The following is an 18508-nucleotide window of genomic DNA, read 5'->3' as shown; positions in this document are numbered from 1 at the left end:
AAACTTTTTGTCAACTGTGATATGACTGTTCGAGGGACATCTCAAGAATTAAAAAAAGTATAAAGTTTGCATTGAGTCTAAGGAAATATTGTTATATGACATGTAAGCTGTTGTATGATAATGTACTGGTATACATATTAAAAACATACAATTTATTTCGTTGTAACTGCACATATGTTTAGTAGCCTAATCAGACACTCCGTAAATTACCCGGTTTGTAAAGTTAGTTACCCGAAGGAAATTTATTTCTCTTGTGTGTGAGTAATTTAATTAGAAATATATAGAAGAAGGATAACGTCTAGAAACAACATAGTTCTGGTTTTGTGTACGACGTCGTAAGTTAGGAGGAGCAATAAAAATAGGATTTTACTACCGAAGCCAAAGCTAAGCTGAACGTTTACGGCATACAACGTTAGGTTTATGGGTCACAAAAATAGTCTAGACACTATCTATATACAATATAGGAATGAAGAGTTGAATATATATTTTTAAAATCATATGCAACATATCATATGGATTTATAATTGTATTTATTGAACCAAACAACATAATTTGCGATTTGGATTATCATACACAAAAGCAAGTGAGGTTCCTCTGATCCTATTGTAGTTGATTAATTTATTGTCCAAGGCTAATCAAAGTGTCCAAGAAGCAATTAAAAAATTAAAATTCCTAAAAAAATTATTGTCATATTAAGTTTTTATACAATTTCTTTGTATGGACATATTTTAATTGGTTAAAACGATGTCTTGTAAGTTCTTAATGAGATCTATCTACGCAGATGTAGCAAACGAACAGAAAGCTTTGTAAATATGTTATGAAAAATTAACGGCCCCAGAGTGATCACCAAAAATATTGTCTGATAGGTGTTTTGGGTGGTACATTTAATATCCACTTCGAAATAAAATAATATTTTACTAAATATTGTACACAGTTTAAATATCTGTTACTAAAATATATTAACTGATAATGCAACTGTGCAGCAAAATATTTCGAGAGCTTTACTATGTTAACATGCTTTGAAGTGGAGAAAACCTAAATATATTTATGTCATGGCTTTATAAGCTTAAGAACGTTGATTATTTATTTATTTATTTTGACTTATAAATAGCTACAGGTCATCAGTTACCTAAATTAGATATATTAAATAAAAATAAAAATTAAACAAAAATTATACTATCCTCTAACCTAAGTGCAGTGCAAATTATAAATAAATTACTAATTATAATAGCTCAAAAAACAGGTTTAGAATCATACTCATTGTAAATTGGTCTGTATAGTTTTAGATCATCAGCATAAAGAAGCGGTTTTGAATTCTGTAACTTTTCTGGAAGGTCATTGATAAAAACTATGAATAAAAATGGTCCCAGGTTAGACCCTTGAGGCACACCTGAAGCACTTAAATACTGTTTTGATTTTAAATTTGATATTGATACATATTGTAATCTATTTTTCAGGTAAGACTCAATAAAAAGTACAAACCCATTGTTAAATTCGAACTTTAACAGCTTACTTAAAAGAGAACCGTGATTGACCTTATCAAAAGCTTTGGCAAAGTCCGAATATATTACATCTACCCTTCCACCATTGTCTAATTCAGCAGAAATATCCAAGGAAAACTCCATTAAATTTGAAACAACTGAGCGACGTGGGAGAAACCCATGCTGCTGAGCTGACAGTCTACATTTAATATTTGTATATATATGTTTGTAAATTAACAGCTCAAAAACCTTCGCAAATCAATGTAATAAAGATATTGGACGATAATTTGCTACGTTTTCAGCTTGGCCTGACATAAAGACAGGAACAACTTTTGCTTCTTTCCAACGTTGGGGAAAATTAAAACTTGACAAGGACAAATTAAAGAGATAGCACAGTGGTTCTGCTAAAACTTCTCCATAACCTTTTACAACATATGAAGGAATATTTTCAGGACCTGAGGACCTCTTTGATTTCATTTCATTGATAGCTTCTATGACATCTGATACCGAAAAGTCTTTCTTTATTTCTTTACATAAGACAGTTGGGTGTATTGAGTTTTGAAAGTCATAAGCAGAACAATTCGGGTCGAACACCAAAGAGAAATATGAAGCAAAAGCATTTGGGACAACCTGCTTACTCACTGCATTACTTTTATATTTCATGTCAGCTTGACCTAAATTATAACATGAATTGCGCTTGGAGCTAATGATGTTCCAAAAATACTTTGGGTCAGTCTTTATTCTTTCCTCAACAAAAGATAAATAATTCTTATGAGAAATCTGAATCATCGTTTTAAGTTTACTTCTGAGATGTTTAAACATTGTATCATCGTATTTGGAATATTTTCTCTTTTTTGACAATCTGTTCTTCAGTTTAATGTTCTTAACTATATCATTTGAAAACAAAATAGGATACTTTGTACTTATACAATTGCGTTTTTTAGGCACAAACTGATCAATACATGAGAACACTGTGTTGTAAAATAAATCTACTGCTTCATCGATGTCTTTAGTTTTAAACAATGAACTCCAGTCACTATCTCTAAACGCACAGTAAGGTTGGAAAAATTTTGCATTGTTAAAAGAGTAGTATTCTATTGAATCTGTTGTACTTGAAGGATTTATTTTGGGTACTGTATGCTGAGTAAAGGGACTATCAAAAACTAATGGGGGGGTGATGAACATCAACTGTTACTAGTGGATTATTTGTGTGTTCGACCGTAAGTTTATTGTTACTTAAAACCAGATCTAGCGTTACGTTATTTGAATTGCAAATATTATTATACGAGTTTAAGTTATAAAATGTCATTAAGTTGTGAATAGTTTTAGAAATACTTGAACCAGTCAACAAGTTATAACGAATTCCATTAATTTCAGCAATGTTAAAATCCCCCAATATAATAATTTTTCCGTCAAACATATCAGAATACTATAAAGCTCAGGACAATAATCATAATATAATTGCTGCGTAATGTTTGGAGGAAAATAAACGACGTTTATATAAAGACCGTGATGTGAGTGCGGCGGCGGTGCCGTCACCTTGACGCACAGCGTGTCCGCGATCAGCTGACGTCGATGACCGGACAGCCGGCGTGCACGTAGCCGCTTGTTCACCGCTAACAACACTCGCATGTATATAACATGTGAACTTGTTATAGCTTTAATACAAAGGAATTATGTGTACTTTTACTTGTATCCGCTGTGATTGCATTAATTTTCATTCCTTGTACGTTATCAATTTTAAATACTATTTTGATAAAAAACTTTGACCTAAGAGTTGGATTTATAAAGTTTCAAATTTTGCAAAGTGCACAGCCTGAGAAAATGATTTTTAATCAGATTTGGCTATGGGATTGTAAGCATAGTTTTGTATTATCAGTAATGAGTTCAATATTGGCTGGCAATTACATAAGTTTATCATGCGATTGACAATAACACGTTTTATTTTTCTGTAACCTTTACTGGCATAATTAATTTGTTTTTATTTGGAAGAAAGGTAACGAAATTGTATTTGTTCCGCAACAGAGAAGAATGCTACACCTGGGAGCAGTAGTAGGAGAATTATTGCGGTCTCTTACGTGGTTCTTTTCCACCCCAATGTACTGACAGACCTGCTTTGCGCTGACCACCAATTGGATAAGATTTATTTTTCCATTCCAAACCCATGCATAATTCTCTTGAGGGCTTTAATGTATGGGCCGCTTAGGCATACTTAAAATAAGGCAATAAGATAGTTATTTCAAAACAAAACTACTAACAGCCTGGAAATTGATCCAGCCGACCGTAGATAGTATCTTTGTGAATTAAACCAATTTTTATAGATAATTAGAACATTTTTCCTAATTACAGTTTCAAATCCCCGGCACATACTAAGTTTGAATGTTATGAATAAAAAATCCAGGTTCTTGGCAAAACCTGGCCTGATCGTAGCGGGGACTTAACATACACGAGCCTTTCCCAACAAATACATCATGGTACACATTAAAAAAAAACAAAAATTAATATATTTTAATTTTTTACATAATTTGATTGGAAGTAACTTACTAAGGAATAATGTGGTAAATCTTTAAAATATTTCATCACTTTATAATTTAGTACTGTATTTATTTAAAATTTCCCATTTCTAGTTCCAAATATTTTAAGTTACACGGTGTGATATACTCCACAATCAAGTACATTATATTATTAAATGTCTAAAATTTCCAAAAAATCACAAAAATTCAGATTCAGAGACGAGAAAGTTAGTTCCAAGCATTAAAACTTTTCTTGTAAAGGAATAATACCAACATGAATATTATTAACGAAAAAATGATTGTTATTATGTATTTATTATAAAGTTTGTTAGCGTTACAGATAATTTAAAACTATTCGAGCCTGACAAAACTGTAAAATTTGCAATCAGTTCTTAAAATATCTTTTTTTTTTTCGATATATAGATTTTTCATTGTTCATTGCTGAATTTCCATTATAACTATCATCATAAAACTTGCAATACACTTCGGATTGAAGTATAAATTGGCACTGAAACAAGCAGATAATGTAAGGAAGTGCATTAAATTATAAGGAATTCCCTGTGGCAAATAGGGACGTTTGAAAATTATTATATTTGTATTGTCATCAGTAGTTGATTGTGAAATAATTTATTTTTAATTAAAAAATAAGTTATCAGCTGTAAATCTACTTTAAGAAAAATGAATAATAAATTTTGTTGGTTTTTTTAAAATTCTTGAGTAAATCTACTTGGAAGCGGATGTTTATGGTATTTCTTATGTATGTATAATTGTTTTCATTATACGTACTCTTTTGAAATTTTACCCTGAAGTTTGATGTTCTCAATTGAACAAATATTGAAATAATAACATTTTTATTTCATCATACCTCTATAATATTTGAAAGTGAAATGAAAACACTTTTTAAATTGATTTAGTGGCCGTATTAAAAACGATTATAAGTGTAACGCAATGTTTCTAGAGGAACAGTGCTTTCGTATACCGTTATTGCTGCTAAACTAGTTTTTTATTCACCTCACAATGTATAGATATATTAAGTTGACTCACCCCAGTTCATTATTTTAGTATAGTTCACGATTCATAGAACGAATATTATGAATTTTTCAGACATATGATTGTTTACGATCGAAGGTAATTTTTTTTTGCCGGTGTATTACTAGTAAGTATAGTGTGTATTTCTGTGTGTCTGGCCGCATGTTACGTCATGTACGTCTGTATTTCGAGACAATACCGGCTCATTTTGCATCGGTATCGTTCTCGCCGTAATTTTCCGAGTGAGGTAACCAGCGGTAACCCCAGATCTACCCATCCGGAGTCATGAGGCGCCATACTCCACACCATCCCTGTGAATTTTATCGCTAATTACGCTCAAATCAGTATCGGAAGGCTAGTACAGTGATCGGCAACAACGATGAGTTCCGACACCGCTGCTCACAATTTTGACAGAAATTTCACATTCAAAATCAATAGGCCAGAATCGAACCTCTGTTTCTAAATCTCGCCCTACGTACTGGAATTTAGGTGTGGCGTCCCTAGGGTTCAGCACTCGTACGCTAACGAGCTGGTATATTCGTTGAAGTACTGGGGTCCACCAGACTCCATATTTTTGTGTCTCTGTGTCGGTTGTAGTTATTTTTAAAAAGTTCCAAGTTCAATCTGGTTGGCGCTGGGTCGACCTGAACCTGGTGGTTTACCACCCTTTTCAGGCCTAGGCCAAGTTGGGTGTGAGTTTCCACGCTGCGCAGTCTGCTCCGTATATGTTCGCGGATTATAAAAGATGTAAGGCATATCAGGAAAAGTATGAATGTTGTGTATTAGGGTCTTTTTGTGTAATATTTGTAGTCAACGTTGGTCCGGTTCAGAGCAAGCTCGAGATGTCTTACTCAGGATTACTTCCGACACCGCGGCTCACAATTTTGACAGAAATTTCACATTCAAAATCAATAGCCCGGAACCGAACCTCTGTTTCTGAATCTCGCCCTGCGTACTGGAATTTAGGTGTGGCGTCCCCAGGGTTCAGCACTGTGTCTCTGTGTCAGTTGTAGTTATTTTTAAAAAGTTCCAAGTTCAATCTGGTTGCCGCTGGGTCGACCTGAACCTGGTGGTTTACCACCCTTTTCAGGCCTGGGCCAAGTTGGGTGTGAGTTTCCACGCTGCGCAGTTTGCTCCGTATATCTTCTCGGATTATAAAAGATGTAAGGCCTAACAGGAAAAAGATAATTGATCTGATTGTCACCGGGTCGACCTAATTCTGGTATTGAAAATGCTTCTTATTGAATCAAATGGTAAAATGTTTTCGTCCAGGTCCTATAAATGTATGTATCTCATCAGGCATTGTACAGTTATGTATTTGCTTAACAAATACATATACAAAGTAATTATGAACCTAACTGCAATTATTGAAAGATATCTATTAATATTATTTTACAAAGTTGAACAAAAAAACCTTCAAATGTAAAATTAGTAAAACTTTATAGTAATGGTCGGATAACATAGGTGGTATTTTTAAACAAAACAAAAAGTAGCAAGTTTTCTTTACATTTTTATTATTGAAAAATACTGATAACACTGCGTATTATACGTCTAAATAATGTTTAATACATGCAAATCTAACTCTAGACTTATGTCACTTACCTGTTTTTTACACAAAACATGAAGTCAAAAGAAGCAATGATTTTGTTGAAATATTGGATTTAGCTCACATGTTATTGTATCGGTTGAGTTAGCCTTTGGTAGTACAGGTATAAACATAGATTGTTTTATAATCTTGTTTGTTGAAGGTTTTGATTATTAAACTTTATTTTTCTGTAAATTTGTATATAAAAGTTTCCCCTTTTATTTAACCTATAACGGATGAATATTTTAAAACACGACTTTTATTTTAGGTAGAAGTTAATATATTAAAAATAAAATTAGCTGGGGAGACGATGAAAGAGAGAGAAAGACAACATAAGCAGATAGTAACTCAAATGACAGTGACGTTTTGCAGAAGATACAAAATGTCACATCAAGTGTTGAAGCGGTTAAAAAGAGTTGGTAATAGTTTATGTTATTTAAAAAATTTCTCATATTTTACATAAAAATTAAAGTTGAACATATTTAAAGAAATATATAAAACAATTTCATAATCTCTAATCGCGTACTTATATATTATACTAACAGCCACCAGTACACCAACACAAGAATATTTACAAATATCCATATTTATCGCCATGAAATTGATAAATAAAAAGTGGTATAAAATGAGCTTAGTTGTGTAATTATGTTAACTGATGACTTTAATATCTTACACAAGTTTGCAGACTACGTAACTGCTATACATTTCTAACTTATTACATACAATTATAATACAGTTATGTTTACCAAATTGTATGATCATATCTAAGGTGTCATACATAAAGCTTTACAATCATTGCGCTTATATTACGTTGAGATTTAATACTAATTTTTAAACTCATGTGTAGTTGTATTGAATTTTATATTACAATATAAGAAAAAGCACAATTTTACCTTGCTAAGGATGAACAGTCGAAGTAACACATTTATCAAATATCCTACAAGTTTACTAAAATTATTAATAGAAGAAGAGCCTGGATATGTTACGATCAATAAACAAGAGAGAAACTGTGTCAGCCTCTTAAAAGAAAGCTATACTAAATTCCATGGTTATCCGTGCACAATAATCATAGAATCTATTAAAATATACGTAGAAAAAATCGTTTTATGAAAAGTTTTAACCTTTTAAGATGACATCATTCTCGTGATATATTACCCCCTTATTCATTTAATTTAAAAATAATATTTTAAGTTTTATGATAATAAAGGTTCAGGTTAATTTGAATGAGTACTACAACGCAAGAGTGAGGTGAAGTAAAATATTGTTACCCGGGCTTTTAACATTGACTTTCCACTCTTTGCATTGTTCTCCTTTTTATTCTATGAGTAAAAGTTTCTATGGTAAAACTTTTGTTACGGCACTCAATTTCCGTTATCCATGAGACCAATATAAAAGTATTTGCTAATGCTCAGCCAAATTCCATTGAGAGACGTGCACCATCACCATACTCAGTGTTGCGTTTAGAGAAAAAAATATTTATGCAGAATTTCAAGCCTATAAGTTAGTACGTTTTCGAGATGCGGACATATAGGCAGAGAGAACGACAGAAATTGTAACAATTAACTTTGTGTTAAGTTTACTAATTATCATCCAAATCTAATTGCTCTATAATAATCCGATTACAATTTACTACTTTATAAATCGCCTGCGTTTTGTAGAAATATTCGATAAATGGTTCTCTTTTCTTTTACTATCGTCGTTAATATTAGAGAGAGATACTTGTACATAATTTACATGCTTTATACGTCAAAATTTAAACATCAAAAGGCAAATTTTAATGTATCGACTGTTATTTTAGCAGTATGACATTGTGTGGGGTTAAATTTAATATGTGTACTTGGTATCAACTAAAAACGTTTCCATTCTAGATGACGTACTTAAAAATATAGCTCTGCTCCAAAGGGTAACAAATTACGGTATTATTATTATGAGAATATGTGGGTTGTCTTAACCGTATTTTACTAAAACACGTGTTAATAAGGCAGTATTATTGTTAATCTACATCTATAAATATCAATTGAACATCCACAGGTCATCTACGTAATAACACTTTATTTATTTAGGATAGTTTTAATTTGTTATAATACATTGGTGATGTCTACAAATATTGTTATGAAAAATTCCTTTGTAAAATAAATTTTGGCAGTCAATAATTAATAAATTTTATAATTAAACACATTTCTTTGTAGATAGTATAGTTTAATATACATTATTCATAGATAAGTTAGGATTTAATTAAAACAAGTTAATATAGGTCAGCTTTAAACCCAAAGCGTAACGGTTTCAGTCTTAGTCGAGCTTAGCCTCCAACACCAACCACAACTGACAGCAAGCCGTGTGACATTGTTAGATTTGTGTCAAGCTCAGTATGGTACGGTCTGGTCCGTGCCTCACTTGTAGGACCAGTACCAACTATTTATCTGCTCTTCTTTTTAAATTGTTTTAAGTCTAGCATAATTTTATAATATAATATGTCAGTATTCACAGTAAATATTGCCGTACAATGGATAAAAGGAATGTTTCATTGCATTGTGCACGATAAGTTTAAAAAATGCACTTTTAATTTAGCATAAATTTTTTTATATAAATATAAATCGTATTCATACAACAGTAATCCAGCTCGAATAAAATACAGCATTTATGTATTCTTACACTAAATCAGGCTTATGAATTGTAATAAATTTAAAATGTGATTTTGTCAGGTTTATTGTTTACCTGTGTTGAGCTCTTCCATCAGATTCATCCTCCAAAATTTCCGGTTTTTTGTCATAGAATAAGTTTAATATTACAAAACAAAACTAATATGATTATTATACATTACCTTAGAAGGATTAATATTATAGGTCAATTAAAAAAGGATGTAGTATTACTTTTTGAATTTTTCACGTATTAAATAAGTTTTGAAACCCTTTCTACCCAGCAGGGGTCACCTCTCGTTGGTTTCCACCTTACAGTTGAACACACACTGACCACAGCAAAAGCCGATGTGTCACTTAAATTTAGGCAACTTTATGGATGTTCAGAAGCGGTACATCACTAACTGTTAATGCTAATATTCTGGGGTGTAAGGGTAATTCAATAGGTCCAGTCTACTACAGGAGATAACTGTTGGAGTTGGTATGTTTCGTTTCTTAATTGTCAAAGGTTAATGCTAAACTAGGCATGAGGTGCCACCTGATTTAACTTAGAGAGGCTTTTAAAGTTGATTGATATTGATTTGTCTTACTGAAATCCTAATTTATCTCTGAGCGATGCACTTCAATACCTAAAAAGTCATATATTATATAATAATCTGTATACGCAGTTTCTCAGTTATACAATATTACACAGACAAAATATTTTAGTAATAAGTTTTGTAGTTCATATAAATTTGTAATTACTGTTAAATTTTTGATAAGTGCATTTAAGACACACGAATGCATTCGACTGCAAAATAATAAGTTATGTTATAATATGTTATATGGTGTAATAATTTAACAATGTACAATCCAATTTGGTCTGTTAAAATTGCTGTAATTCTAACTTTTTAATAATAACAAAATTTCGTTGTATTTTGAAATCTGTATAGTAATAATTTTTATTCTATTGAATTCATAATGTTACATTAATAAATTAACAAAGGATATAAATACAGTATCATACTCTTAAATGTATTTTATTTATAATGAAACCTTTACTACTGAAGATATTAAACGAGCTTTCTTTTCTTCCTATAAAAATCACAGAGCAATTAACTGTCAAATAATACCAAATTAGCTTATCCATAACATCGATTGTCCGAAACATCACTAAAACTAAATCATTTTACTGTTCAAAAATATATGGTTCTACTAATAATAAGATAAGTGTGAGAATCAAACAATCAGTAAAAGCTCACAGTAACGTACCCTGTTTAGGCTTTCCTAAGATGTTATAGCGAAACACAAACAGTTAAATGTGATATTGGAACACCTACCATAAAACATTCTCCAAAGCTTAGGAAAAAGAATAGACGAAGTCTAAACTAGTCTTTTCAGACTTGTGTATGGGTGTGTATTTTTTGATTGGGAAAAAACTATGGATTAGAAGAACCTTAGAACTAGTTAGACTACAACAGTAATAATTATACACTTTTTGACATATTTCTTGATCACGGCAGCATGACAAATTATATTTCTTTCAAATCAGAAGTATTCATGTACAGGCAAAGCCTAAACAGAAACTCATTAGCAATGTTTCTTTTAATTGTAAGCTGTTAAACATGGACTTATAAATATTTAAAACCTTCATTCATCCATATATTTATACTTTATTTATACAATCTTATGTTAATGTCACTGAATAGTAAAGAAATATTAAGCAGTAAAAGTTAGAACCATGTCTTATATTTTATAACTCTTCTTTTTTATAACTAGTCTTGTATATCTGCATAACCAAACACTGCGTAGTTTCAAATTTTTTTGTAAAACTTATTTAAATTTTCTTATATAGATATTATTTATTCAGTTCTTATAGGACTATATTATTGTGCACAAATGTTAAATATGTGTTAAAATAATTAAATATATGTATTTTCTGTCATAAAACAATGATTACACAGAATATTTGATGACATTAACATATTTTTTATAATAATATCAATCTTCTTTTCTTTAAATTAATATTTCGCTACTTTGAAGCTATAACAAAAAGTTTCTCAAGTTCAGAGACCAGTAGAGCAAATTATTGATGTATTTTTTAAATATAAATACCTTTATGTATTAACCAGAGATCCTAAGAATATCCATTTGAAAGTTTGTACATTCGGTCCAGTAATTTGTAACTCATTGAAACAGCAAAACTAACAATATTATATTTGAAAATAATATTATTGATAGTGTGGAGTTGCTCCAACCTAGGAATATCTCAAGTATCAGCGTGACTGATTGACGTGACTGCTGATTCGCTGATGGATTGTTCTGTCAGCAGATGTTGGCAGTGAACCGCTCAGCAAACAGGTATCAGCACGGAACATAAATCTTGTCACTTGCCTGATCTGAGGTTTTAGAGCATAGATAAGAAAACTTTATCACTATATGTCATTTCTACTATATGTAATAGACTATATTAATATTACAATGTGCTAATAACTGTCATTAATAATGCTGTTTAAAGACAAAAATCCCATTTGAATAGTTTAGTAATAAGTTACCCTGAACAGAGGTTTCTAACGTTACATAATCCATGTCACAACTTAAGCTTATTTATTGCGTTACCTTTTTCAATCTATTTCGATCTGTCACATATGTCTCTTTTTATTTTATGCATTACAAGTAGTCTTGAAACACTTTGCAGTTATTGTAGATATTAAATTTTACATTGCCCTTTATTACATTGCTATGAATTATGTAAAAAACATATGAAAATAATATTATTCCAACATCATGTATAAATTATGTAAAACTCTATAAGATTTTCACATAGCAAAAATATCTCATTCTATCAGTCATTTCATTTGTTAGCTGATGTACAGTTGATTATTCACCAAATCCCAGGTCATCAATTACCTCCATATTACGCTACCTTGCTGTCAAAACGTAATTTATCAACGTTGCTCCAACAATGAATGTTTACCTTTGTTATTGATTGTTTTCTCTTTCACGTTGTTCCTTTAGGTAATAGCATTTAGAATTTTCTTTTTGGAAAAACGGTTAATACTCAACAGGTTCGACTTTCCATACGTGCCTGACTTACATATATAGTACAGGAAACCTTAAGTTAGACGAGATACACTACCTAGTACCAGCCTCAAGCCACATTGCTACGAACAGTGTTCGTAAGTAGCAATTTGTTTCAAATAGAAATTTTAACATATTGTACAAAAAATCATAATAGTAATTAAGTTCACATCTTTTTGTTTTTCAGGCTTAAAGCCGGTTGAGAAATTTCTTGCATGTATTCCAGATTTGAGAGTTGTTAAATAATAATTGGTGTCTCAGCATAAAGCATATAAGTTTAGTTTTCTTTTAGGCGAGTTCAAAGTTTGTCAAAATTTTTCCAAATGAAAGAAGGAAAAATATTCATATTATTAGTATATTTTATAGCTTTTATTACATTTGAATTAATCAGCTGCTCCAAAATACGAAATTTTTGATTGTTGATTTAACACAAATTTATGATTACGTAAAACCTAGCCTGTTAAATAGAAATGAATATTCTCATTTAATGATTAAGGTAAATTTCAAAAATAAAATGACTATATAAATAGTTAGGAATGCTATAAAATAAATCTGCTAAATATGCCCAGTTGGTAATTATAAAATAATATGTTGATTTGCAATACCCTAATAATTTACGTACATGATTGTTAAATGATTAGTCTTTTTTTTACAATACCATTGACTAATAGAACTAACGGACTAGCCAAAAGAGATAAACACTGTTTGGAATGGTTTAGTCAAGCTCGAATTAATTCTGAAGTACTAAATAAATAAATTTAATAAATCTATGAGTTTATGATGTATGATATATATATTTATGTACGTATAATAAATATATTAAAACTAAATGCTAAGGCGTACCTACGTACACATGCAGTAGTTTCAATACTAGTTTAGATTTTAGCTTTTATTGTGTAAGACTTTAGAAACTCAGTGAAATTTACAGACATTGTAAATACAAAACTTTTTTGGAATAATTTTTTTATGTTCTCAAGTTCTTTACAATGCACGATTATTAAACTACAATATATGACTAGTAGTGATAATTTTTTTCTTATATTTATCAACGGACCGACAAAACTTAGCATAGTAGAAAGGGAATGCATGGTTTGTGGAACACCGCTCATGGAAAGAACTTTTATAACTGAATTTTGCAGTGACAACTTTAAACGCAGTGATAAACGAATAGGAGAAAGAAGGGATTTTTAAGGGACTATTGCCAATATAGCAAATTATAAATTACAACTTGTCTACTGTAAGTCAGGAAAGAGGCAACAACTTATTTATCAAAATCAGTCACTTGGAAGCAACTAATTTACGAATGCGTTGGATTTGATTTAAGTGCAATATATTAAAAAATAGTACTTTATTCTTCTTTAAATGGCCTTTTTTACATTTCTACACGTTTTTGCTCTTAGGTTTAGTAACACAACCTCCCTACAAATACTTCAGTCTTGAAAGTGGTATTGGAGATTCCTTTTTTTACTTTTACTTCAAAAATTAATGTAATTTTGTCTCCGTGCCATTGATATACTTTATACCTTTTTATAAAGGAAATTTTAAAATCCCTTAAAGTTAAAGAAATATTTATAATCTTCCTTTATAAGAAACTATATTTGTACAAATTAAAAATGTAACAAATTAACTGACGTTATAAATAAAAGTTTAACATTTAAATTTTTGCCATTAGCTTGTCCTGAGAAGTGAAACAAAAGATAGGAGAATTAAAGAAGCTGTTAAGTAGAGTTTTTTACGATATACGGAAGAACGAAGATACCGTATATCGTGGTATTGAATAGATGTAACCAAAGAAATAATTTGTATATCTATTAAAATAAGATTATACTTTCCAGATTTTACATTATGTATGATGGAATCCAATTGACAGAGTAAGACTTGACTTAAGTCTGAAGGTATTGAATAAAACATGGAGCGGCAGTCCCAAGTGTCTTAAGTTACTTACTGGGAAGAAGCTACACTGATGGCTGCTCGCATTACTGTTAATACTCAATCGAACCATACATGGTAATATAATTAATATGTCAAGTTATATACAATAAATTAGACAGAGCGTGATATAATTATATATTTAATAATAGAAACAAGTGTTATTTTAAGGGTGTAGTAAGGTACGGAGTTATTTTTGTTAACGTAGTTTAAAAGATTTATGTTATAAAAAATTTCCTAATTTATAAAAACAAATAAATAACATGCAAGTAAAGCATGTTTACGAATTAATTTTTTTTATTTGCGTAACGCCTATAATATAATTATATCGTCATTGGCAATCCGTATTATCCGTTCCCTTATATTCCACTCCTTCGTATTCTATTCCTTTTATTCCACTTTCTATTCATAACTTAGTGTTTACGCTGTTTTTGCCTTAGGTAAACGTTGAATATGATTTTAAAATATTTAATTATTGTTTATTCTATAAACATTTTTATGCTAATGGCCTAAATTAGATTTGTATGTACGATAAAAAAATTAAATAACATTTCTCCCTTTTTTTAGTTTTTTCTAACGTTTCTTTATCCATCTTAGGCGCTAAGCATTTATTATTAACTATTTTAAAATCTAATGTAATCTTATGTATCTAATCTAATATAATGCAATCTTAAAGTTTTGCTATTAAACATGTTATAATTTTGAAATCTCGCCTGATATGTTACAATATTCTGATCTTCCATCCCTTACTTCTTTGAATGCAAATTGTTGCAACTGATTTAAACGCATAATACGTCCTATGTCACTGTAGATTGATTGGACCTGTAACCCCCCCCCCCTCCTTTATAAACCAACATAGCGGCTTCCATTCCCCGGACTTTCCATTTTGTATAAATAATCGCAGCCAATTTATAAATATATTACAAATATCCCGAACTCTGAAACTATGTGCATATTCATTACAGCACAATATCCAGGAGCTTTGTGAATGCATATACTACAATAATGGCTCAGCAAGCTTCGTCTTGGCATACATAATGCGTGTTTGCTCTCAAAGCAATTTTGAATTTAATATGTAATGTCAGATAGATTGACTTCGTTTGTATCAGATACACTTTAGTGTGAGTCTTATTGCTTCCAACCAAATTATCTCTTATGTATTGTTTGTAACACAGGGTATTAATTCGTAAGATTCATCGCTCTCCCGATGTTACCTATCTTATTGTTTTCTGTATAGTTTTAATTGGAATTTCACTAATTTGTTAATTAACTTCCGAACGTTAACAAAGATCTCGATAGGTTGGGAACATTTAAAGTCTCCGTTAGTCCATCTGACTGTCCATCTATTTGTCTGTCCGCACGATACATAGAAAACGAACATCAAATTTTTTTGAATTAGACGGATTATTTTAGGTACACATTGTGAAGTACATTATGCGCTGCCATTTCTGACTGGATCGTATTGTGATGCGGTAAGCGGCGTTGGTTTCACTGATTAGTATTTATAAAAAATAACAAAAAAATTTAATTCAACAATTAAGTGGTAAGTTAACTATTTCACCAACAAAGAACAATGGTAGAACTTAATTAATTCATAAACATAAAGACGACGAACTCATTTTAGTTTTATTTATCGTGTTATAAATTTATAAGATAACTTGCTAATTAAAAAAAGTCAGTGAAAACACATCGGTTAGTAGAGTGAAACGCCACGTACCGCATCAGAATACGAAGATCCAGTCAGAAATGGCAGCGCATAATGTACTTCACAATGTGTAACTAAAACAACCCGCCATTTCTGATTTGATAAACCTTTTGAGATACAGTTTGCGGCATTCAACTCTACTAAGTGAGTTCTTTAGAATGAGGTATCACTCGACCCATGCTTTCATTTGAGATTTCCATGTTTTCCTCTGTGGGCCGTCCCCCCATGGTTGGCATGTCATGGTAATAGCAAGAAAAAATAGTTTACATAGCCATATGACACTGTGCAAAGTTTATAGATGTTATCTTCTATTCTTTTTTAAATATTAAGCCGTACCTATACTTTTCCAACACCTTGTATAAGTATTTAATATCAATAGAGGGTATTATAGACTTATAAATCACTTAGTATATGAAATTATAAAACCAAAATTATGAACAAATACCAACAGTACCACACATATTTTAATTACCAAAATTTTTCTCTAATATCGTAATTAACTTTAAACCTTAGAATAATGTATAACGCATATATCAATCCTTATGTAATGAATGTATGTAGATCAAGTTAATAATATTATAGTATTTCCATTACTAATACACTGCAACATTGCACTGATTGGTTGGTTGTTTATAAACAAAGCCATATTGCCTGGAATGTTTACATACATATTACAAACAATGATAGTTTCTGTAATACTCTCAGCAAGGCAATATTCAATCTGGAATTAATTTTTATTGCAATACGTTATCAAAATTATTTCCCTGAAATATATTTCAATATATTATCTCCAAATAATCCGGTTCTAAATAACGCTAAATTAAAAGTACAGTAGTGTATTTTTATCCTTGAAACACAAACTATATAACATATAAGAAAACATTATACATTAAATTTATACATGTCATATTTAAAACAGTTTAAAAGGCCCAAAAAATGCACTTATTAAGTGATGAAGTAACATTAAATGTAAGGTCTACATTCTATGTGAACGATTTAGCACATAATCTACGTAACTTCATCATCTGTTACCTCGACACAAGTCAAAAGACGACGTAATAATAAAATTAGTGTATAAAAAGCGCTAAATTAAGCATGATTGAATAAGAAAGTCTACGATAGTTGAAATGTCGAAGAATCAGAAACAGCATCTATAAATAAAACAAATTAATTTATCCCAACGAATATATTTTCAATTAGCCACTAATTTAAATTAGCTTAAGTTTAAATAAGTGATGATTTCTTTAAAGTAATATAAATAAAACGTAACTAATTTTTAATCTGAAAAATTATATACCATTCGTATGTAAAGGGTTGCATTTTCAGCTATTTGTTGTATGCAATCACTTTAAATTACTCTTAAGAATTGCTCAAATATGTAATGTGCTGAACTGTGTTTTAAAATACGGTTTAAACACTTGTAAGAGCCAATATATTTATGGGAAGAAACGTTTCAAAAATTATTTCAAAGGTTTAATGTCACAATTTGAATATACTGTCATACATAAATATATTTCAATCGTAGGAAAAAGTTGTAAATTGAAGAGTAGTATAGGTACGATATTATGTATTGTATGTTAATGGCACTCTGATAATAAGTGGAGATCCAAATTTTATCTTTTTTGTCACTAAGATGGTCCGTAAGAATCTAAAGGGAGATGCATTTAAAAGTCTCAGAAGATAGTAAAGTTCTTAATAAACCTTAATGGAATATCGAAAATTCCCGTCTAAATTACACTATGAGTTCCTGCAAGTAAATTACGATTAGCTAACTTTTTTAGTGTTTGGTATTGATGATGAAAGGTTTAAATAGATAACAGGGTTTAGGACATTTGTAATTGGTGTATGATACAAAGTTTCAAGGATATAATCTATCCTTTTCGTCAGGTTGTGGGTATATAGTCACTATCCAACTTTCGCCTGTGGTTTTCAGTGGTGTGATGTGTTTTTATGATTTTCTTGTTCGTGAATTTTGCTCGGGATTTGCACTCTGTGCATTAAAAACGCCAATGCTGGTCTTTATGCAGTAATGAGTATGTTTGAACACTTTTTCCAATCGTTTCTTCTTTCTGTGTTTTGTTATGTATATTATTACCTCCTCTCACCTGACCAATAGGATAAATTCCACTACTAGAAACGTTAATTTACACCTTTTTTAACATAATACGATGGAAAATGTCCAAAATACTGTTAAGATTAGATTATTGTTCAGTGATTACCAGGGAAGATATTGTCCAACCGTACACCTTTTAGGGGGAATGAGTTAGAGTCCTAATATTGTAGGAGCCAATGTCCTATTAATCATATCTGACCGGCAGTAAAATTATTTATTTCTCAGTTATTTTTCAGTTCATGTCATTGACACTAAGTCATGTACAATATTTTTCAATCAGTCAAAGTCAGCAATCCGAATTCTTAAAATAAAAAAGCACTCATATTGTTAACGTTCTAGTTTTATCCATAAGTAAATACAAATCATTTAATTACATCCATTGCTATTATGATACACACGAAATAATCCACACTCACTTTCTTTGTCAGTTAGTTTCTAGAAATTGTATTTCACATGA

Source organism: Homalodisca vitripennis, chromosome 8, assembly GCF_021130785.1.
Source record: "Homalodisca vitripennis isolate AUS2020 chromosome 8, UT_GWSS_2.1, whole genome shotgun sequence".
NCBI lineage: Eukaryota > Metazoa > Arthropoda > Insecta > Hemiptera > Cicadellidae > Homalodisca > Homalodisca vitripennis.
The sequence above is the reverse complement of the archived record's forward strand: the minus strand, read 5'-3'. Positions refer to the sequence as shown.